Here is a 6,922-nt window from a genome sequence, read left to right on the forward strand (position 1 = left end):
GCCTATTCTGTCAGCTTTCAAATTCTCTTTCAGGCCGGGCGCGGTGGCTCAAGCCTGTAATCCTAGCTCTCTGGGAGGCCGAGGCGGGCGGATTGCTCGAGGTCATGAGTTCGAAACCAGCCTGAGCAAGAGCCAGACCCGGTCTCTACTGTAAATAGAAAGAAATTAATTGGCCAACTAATATATATAGGAAAATGAGCCAGGCATGGTGGCGCATGCCTGTAGTCCCAGCTACTTGGGAGGCTGAGGCAGAAGGATTGCTTGAGCCCAGGAGTTTGAGGTTGCTGTGAGCTAGGCTAACGCCACGGCACTCACTCTAGCCTAGGCAACAAAGCGAGACTCTGTCTCAAAAAAAAAAAAAAAAAAAATTCTCTTTCAGTTGCCACCCTCACAGATGGATTAGGAAACTCTTTCCGGTGCACTCATTAGTGAAATGACCTCAATGAAGCTGGAATCCAATATCTAATCGCCGATTTTTGGCGAGTCCACACGCCAGGGTGGTTGGGGTCCAATGCAGCCCCGGCCAGGCCTAGGCCCCTTGGACTGGGCCACAGGAGGACACAGAGGAGGGTCCCGGCCCCCACGGTAGCGGTGCGGGCAGTTCCCCAAGGGCTTGGGCGTTTTCCAGAGGTAGGGGATGGAGGGGACTGATTTCTTCAGCGCCCCACAGACCAAGCCACCCCACCCCACCCATGGGACACATCCCGAGAGAGAGATGCCCCATACACTGGCTCCCCTCCCCCATGCGCTGTGCCCCAGCCCTGACCCGGGGGAATAGGCGGCCGCCCACCCACAGGGCGGGGGGCACAGCTGAAAGGGGTTGTGGGGGCGGGCGGCCCCTGGCTGGGGTCAAAGGGCGAGCGCCCGGCGCGTGCGCAGTCCTTGGCGGCAGCGGCGGCGGCGGCGGCGGCGGGGGCGACGCGCTGGGGGTGGGGGGCGGGGAGGTGAAGGAGGCCAGGTGAGGAGAGGAGGGGGGCTGGAAGGGCTCCACCTTGGCGAGTCCAGCCGTGGAGGCGCATCTTGTGTGAGTGTGAGTGAGTGAGTGAGTGAGTGAGTGAGTGTGAGTGTGTGTGTGTGGGTGCGTGTGTGGTGTCTGTGTGTCTGTGTGTCTGTGTGTGTAGAGAGACAGCCCCCCACCCCGGCCCGCCCCTCCCTGCCCGCCCCGCCCCGCCCGTCACCCCCCGTCCCTCGGAGCCCGCCGGACCCGGCCGGCAAACTCAACAGGCCCGGCCCCCGCGGGGCCTGGGGCGGGAGGAGGCGGCGGGGAAGCGCAGAGAGGCTCGGCTTCTTGAGCGGGGCAGGGGCGCCCTCCGCCGTCCACGGCCACACCACCCCGAACGCGCCCGATCTCGTCTGATCTCGGAAGCTAAGCAGGGTCGGGCCTGGGAATACCGGGTGCCGTAGGCTTCTTCTTTTTTTTTTTTGGCCTCTTGTTCTGTCCCCTTTCTGGGAGCGCCGCGGAGGCCCGGGCTGGGGGTCACCCCCACCCTCAGCGCCCGCCGCGGTGCCTGGCGCCCCAGCCCGCACCGTGGGGCCTCCTCTTGTCCCGAGCCGCGACACCGCCGCCACGGGGCAGCATGCGTGGCATCTGGACAACTGTCAGGTCTCAGACCAAAAGTCTGCTTTGTGGGAACCGACACGCTGGAGGAAACCTTGAGAGTCTGAGAGGGGAGGGAGTTGCAGAAGAAGGCCAGGATGTCATTTTGAGGGAGTATGTGACCAGAACTCGTCCCGTTGCTTTTGGGGTTCTATGGGCTACACGTAGGAATCTTTGGTGGTGGCACCTGATGTTGGGGGATCCGGAGTCACACCCAGACCTGCTCCACAGGCCTCCTTTTACTTTTCTCTTCGGATTCATTATTTTTAAAAAGTGTCTCTTATCTCTATTAGTGCATTTTCTTTTCTCTCTCTCTTCAAGCAGATGATGGCAGTCCAAGTATTAAGGTGACATGTGTTGCCCGTGCCCCCCTGTGTTCTTATTCATTTACCTCTCATGTGGTTCCAGCGTATTGTGGGGGCACCAAAGTTAAGGTCGGGTACATCGCCCTCTCCCCGCCTCCCCCCTCGGGTCAGAGCTTCAAGTGCGCCCATCCCCCAGTGGGTGCGCACCCACCCCATTCCTAATGGATGTGGATGCCCATTCCCTCCCCCCACCCTCCCGACACCCACCCGATGAAGGCGATTCCTCTGTGTCCACTTAGGTGTCCATCGGTTCGTACCAATTTGCTGGTGAGCGCGCTCACGTGGTGCTCGTGTGTCCATTCTTGGGATACTTGGCTTACTGGAACGGGTTCCAGCTCTGGCCAGGAGAACACGAGTGGTGCCCTCTCACCGCTGCTCCTCACAGCCGAATGGCACTCCGTGGTGTCCACGCGCCACATTTTATTAATGCACTCCTGGATGGATGGGCACTCGGGTCGCTTCCACGTCTTTGCGATTGTGAATTGTGCCCTAACTGTAACCCTAACCCTTACCCAGCCCGTCTCCTCTGCCCCTGCCTGAGGCACTCCTCCCCGGCCAGGCCCGTCACTGTCCTGGGCCCCCGCCTGACCGGCTCCTCCCCGCCCGGCCTGTCACCGTCCTCTGCCCCTGCCTGACATGCTCCTTCCCGCCCGGCCTCTCACCGTCCTCGGCCCCTGCGTGACCGGCTCCTCCGTCGCCTGGGCCTTCCAAGGGCTTGGTGTGGACGCTGGTTCCAGGACGCCCTCCCAGGAACCCGGTAGCAGGGCGGCCGCAGCGTCTCGCGCAACCCAACCGTCCGCCTGCCGCCCTCGCTAAGCGGCCTGCGGGGGACGTGCTCCCGCTGTGCCGCGGGGGCCCAGCCTGGTGTCTTCTCTGAGGCCCCGCAAGGGGAGAGCCGCGGAGGTGGGGACCGCCTCCTCATGGGGACGTACACCCAGCTCTCCAGGTCGGATTCCGGGGCTCTCTGTCCTGCCCGAAGGCCCAGCTGGCCTGCGGGTCCTTAGAGTGGCAAAAACATCCGAAAACTGAGATTGAGGGTCCGGTGGGTGTCTGCACTTTTGTGCTGGGCACCCCAGGGAGGCCCGGGGGCTGGCTGGACAACGCGGTCTGCTGGGCGGGGGGGTTTGGAGGAGCAACCGATGCCCTTTGCACTTTGGGTAGCAAGTGTCTGAGGTGTCTCTGATCCCTGCACCAAGTCGGGGGGGGGGGCAGGAGGCGGAGGAGGAGGAGGAGGAGGAGGAGGAAGAGGAGGAGGAAGGGGGGGGCCGTGACCTGCAGTCGTGTTCCCGGGGTGGCACGGCATGTGGCTTCTTCCACGGGATGCTTGGCCTGGGCTCCCTGCACCTGGGCCTTTGGAGGACTGGCCCTGTGCTTGCCAACACTTCCTGCAGGGACCCAGAGCTGGGAGGTTGCATCTCTCAGCCCTGGGTCGGGCAGAGTCCCAGCGGGCCATGCCCACAACCTCTCTCAGCACGGGTCCCCCAGAAGGCTCCTTTGGGACCAGGATTCTCTTGCGGGTGACTCTTTAAGGTCTGGCCCCTGGATGGAGGGGCACCAGGACTAGAGGTGCAGGAAGGGGAAGGGGGTGGCCATGCGAGGGGACACTTTCAGGCCAAGTCCCAGCTTCAGCCTGATCCTCCTGGGAGCCCCGGGGTGGACATCACACCTCCTGGTTGTCCCGCTCTGAGACAAGGAGCCGGGCTTCGCATTCCCACAGCAGCCAGTCGTGGGCTGAGGACACCTGGGGCGTTGGGAACTCCCTGGCTTCTCCTTGGTTTAACATCTGGAGCTGCTTGGGAATTGTGCCGCCACACACACCCGAGTGCAGGTGTCTTCTGCACAGACTGCGGGCCTCGCTCTTCCGAACGCCGCTAGCTCGCCACCCACCCACGGGTGAACCTGGTCAGGGTACTTTCTCTCAGGGGCAGACTCTGATCCGGGCGGGCTACCGGTGTCTCTGTTTGCTCCTTTCTTTCTTCCATTTCGGGAAAGGCTTCCTTACTGGGTGTGGAAATCTCCTATGCCTTTCCTCGCCTATTCTGTCAGCTTTCAAATTCTCTTTCAGGCCGGGCGCGGTGGCTCAAGCCTGTAATCCTAGCTCTCTGGGAGGCCGAGGCGGGCGGATTGCTCGAGGTCATGAGTTCGAAACCAGCCTGAGCAAGAGCCAGACCCGGTCTCTACTGTAAATAGAAAGAAATTAATTGGCCAACTAATATATATAGGAAAATGAGCCAGGCATGGTGGCGCATGCCTGTAGTCCCAGCTACTTGGGAGGCTGAGGCAGAAGGATTGCTTGAGCCCAGGAGTTTGAGGTTGCTGTGAGCTAGGCTAACGCCACGGCACTCACTCTAGCCTAGGCAACAAAGCGAGACTCTGTCTCAAAAAAAAAAAAAAAAAAAATTCTCTTTCAGTTGCCACCCTCACAGATGGATTAGGAAACTCTTTCCGGTGCACTCATTAGTGAAATGACCTCAATGAAGCTGGAATCCAATATCTAATCGCCGATTTTTGGCGAGTCCACACGCCAGGGTGGTTGGGGTCCAATGCAGCCCCGGCCAGGCCTAGGCCCCTTGGACTGGGCCACAGGAGGACACAGAGGAGGGTCCCGGCCCCCACGGTAGCGGTGCGGGCAGTTCCCCAAGGGCTTGGGCGTTTTCCAGAGGTAGGGGATGGAGGGGACTGATTTCTTCAGCGCCCCACAGACCAAGCCACCCCACCCCACCCATGGGACACATCCCGAGAGAGAGATGCCCCATACACTGGCTCCCCTCCCCCATGCGCTGTGCCCCAGCCCTGACCCGGGGGAATAGGCGGCCGCCCACCCACAGGGCGGGGGGCACAGCTGAAAGGGGTTGTGGGGGCGGGCGGCCCCTGGCTGGGGTCAAAGGGCGAGCGCCCGGCGCGTGCGCAGTCCTTGGCGGCAGCGGCGGCGGCGGCGGCGGCGGGGGCGACGCGCTGGGGGTGGGGGGCGGGGAGGTGAAGGAGGCCAGGTGAGGAGAGGAGGGGGGCTGGAAGGGCTCCACCTTGGCGAGTCCAGCCGTGGAGGCGCATCTTGTGTGAGTGTGAGTGAGTGAGTGAGTGAGTGAGTGAGTGTGAGTGTGTGTGTGTGGGTGCGTGTGTGGTGTCTGTGTGTCTGTGTGTCTGTGTGTGTAGAGAGACAGCCCCCCACCCCGGCCCGCCCCTCCCTGCCCGCCCCGCCCCGCCCGTCACCCCCCGTCCCTCGGAGCCCGCCGGACCCGGCCGGCAAACTCAACAGGCCCGGCCCCCGCGGGGCCTGGGGCGGGAGGAGGCGGCGGGGAAGCGCAGAGAGGCTCGGCTTCTTGAGCGGGGCAGGGGCGCCCTCCGCCGTCCACGGCCACACCACCCCGAACGCGCCCGATCTCGTCTGATCTCGGAAGCTAAGCAGGGTCGGGCCTGGGAATACCGGGTGCCGTAGGCTTCTTCTTTTTTTATTTTGGCCTCTTGTTCTGTCCCCTTTCTGGGAGCGCCGCGGAGGCCCGGGCTGGGGGTCACCCCCACCCTCAGCGCCCGCCGCGGTGCCTGGCGCCCCAGCCCGCACCGTGGGGCCTCCTCTTGTCCCGAGCCGCGACACCGCCGCCACGGGGCAGCATGCGTGGCATCTGGACAACTGTCAGGTCTCAGACCAAAAGTCTGCTTTGTGGGAACCGACACGCTGGAGGAAACCTTGAGAGTCTGAGAGGGGAGGGAGTTGCAGAAGAAGGCCAGGATGTCATTTTGAGGGAGTATGTGACCAGAACTCGTCCCGTTGCTTTTGGGGTTCTATGGGCTACACGTAGGAATCTTTGGTGGTGGCACCTGATGTTGGGGGATCCGGAGTCACACCCAGACCTGCTCCACAGGCCTCCTTTTACTTTTCTCTTCGGATTCATTATTTTTAAAAAGTGTCTCTTATCTCTATTAGTGCATTTTCTTTTCTCTCTCTCTTCAAGCAGATGATGGCAGTCCAAGTATTAAGGTGACATGTGTTGCCCGTGCCCCCCTGTGTTCTTATTCATTTACCTCTCATGTGGTTCCAGCGTATTGTGGGGGCACCAAAGTTAAGGTCGGGTACATCGCCCTCTCCCCGCCTCCCCCCTCGGGTCAGAGCTTCAAGTGCGCCCATCCCCCAGTGGGTGCGCACCCACCCCATTCCTAATGGATGTGGATGCCCATTCCCTCCCCCCACCCTCCCGACACCCACCCGATGAAGGCGATTCCTCTGTGTCCACTTAGGTGTCCATCGGTTCGTACCAATTTGCTGGTGAGCGCGCTCACGTGGTGCTCGTGTGTCCATTCTTGGGATACTTGGCTTACTGGAACGGGTTCCAGCTCTGGCCAGGAGAACACGAGTGGTGCCCTCTCACCGCTGCTCCTCACAGCCGAATGGCACTCCGTGGTGTCCACGCGCCACATTTTATTAATGCACTCCTGGATGGATGGGCACTCGGGTCGCTTCCACGTCTTTGCGATTGTGAATTGTGCCCTAACTGTAACCCTAACCCTTACCCAGCCCGTCTCCTCTGCCCCTGCCTGAGGCACTCCTCCCCGGCCAGGCCCGTCACTGTCCTGGGCCCCCGCCTGACCGGCTCCTCCCCGCCCGGCCTGTCACCGTCCTCTGCCCCTGCCTGACATGCTCCTTCCCGCCCGGCCTCTCACCGTCCTCGGCCCCTGCGTGACCGGCTCCTCCGTCGCCTGGGCCTTCCAAGGGCTTGGTGTGGACGCTGGTTCCAGGACGCCCTCCCAGGAACCCGGTAGCAGGGCGGCCGCAGCGTCTCGCGCAACCCAACCGTCCGCCTGCCGCCCTCGCTAAGCGGCCTGCGGGGGACGTGCTCCCGCTGTGCCGCGGGGGCCCAGCCTGGTGTCTTCTCTGAGGCCCCGCAAGGGGAGAGCCGCGGAGGTGGGGACCGCCTCCTCATGGGGACGTACACCCAGCTCTCCAGGTCGGATTCCGGGGCTCTCT

Source organism: Microcebus murinus, chromosome 4 (genome assembly GCF_040939455.1).
Source record: "Microcebus murinus isolate Inina chromosome 4, M.murinus_Inina_mat1.0, whole genome shotgun sequence".
Classification (NCBI taxonomy): Eukaryota; Metazoa; Chordata; class Mammalia; order Primates; family Cheirogaleidae; genus Microcebus; species Microcebus murinus.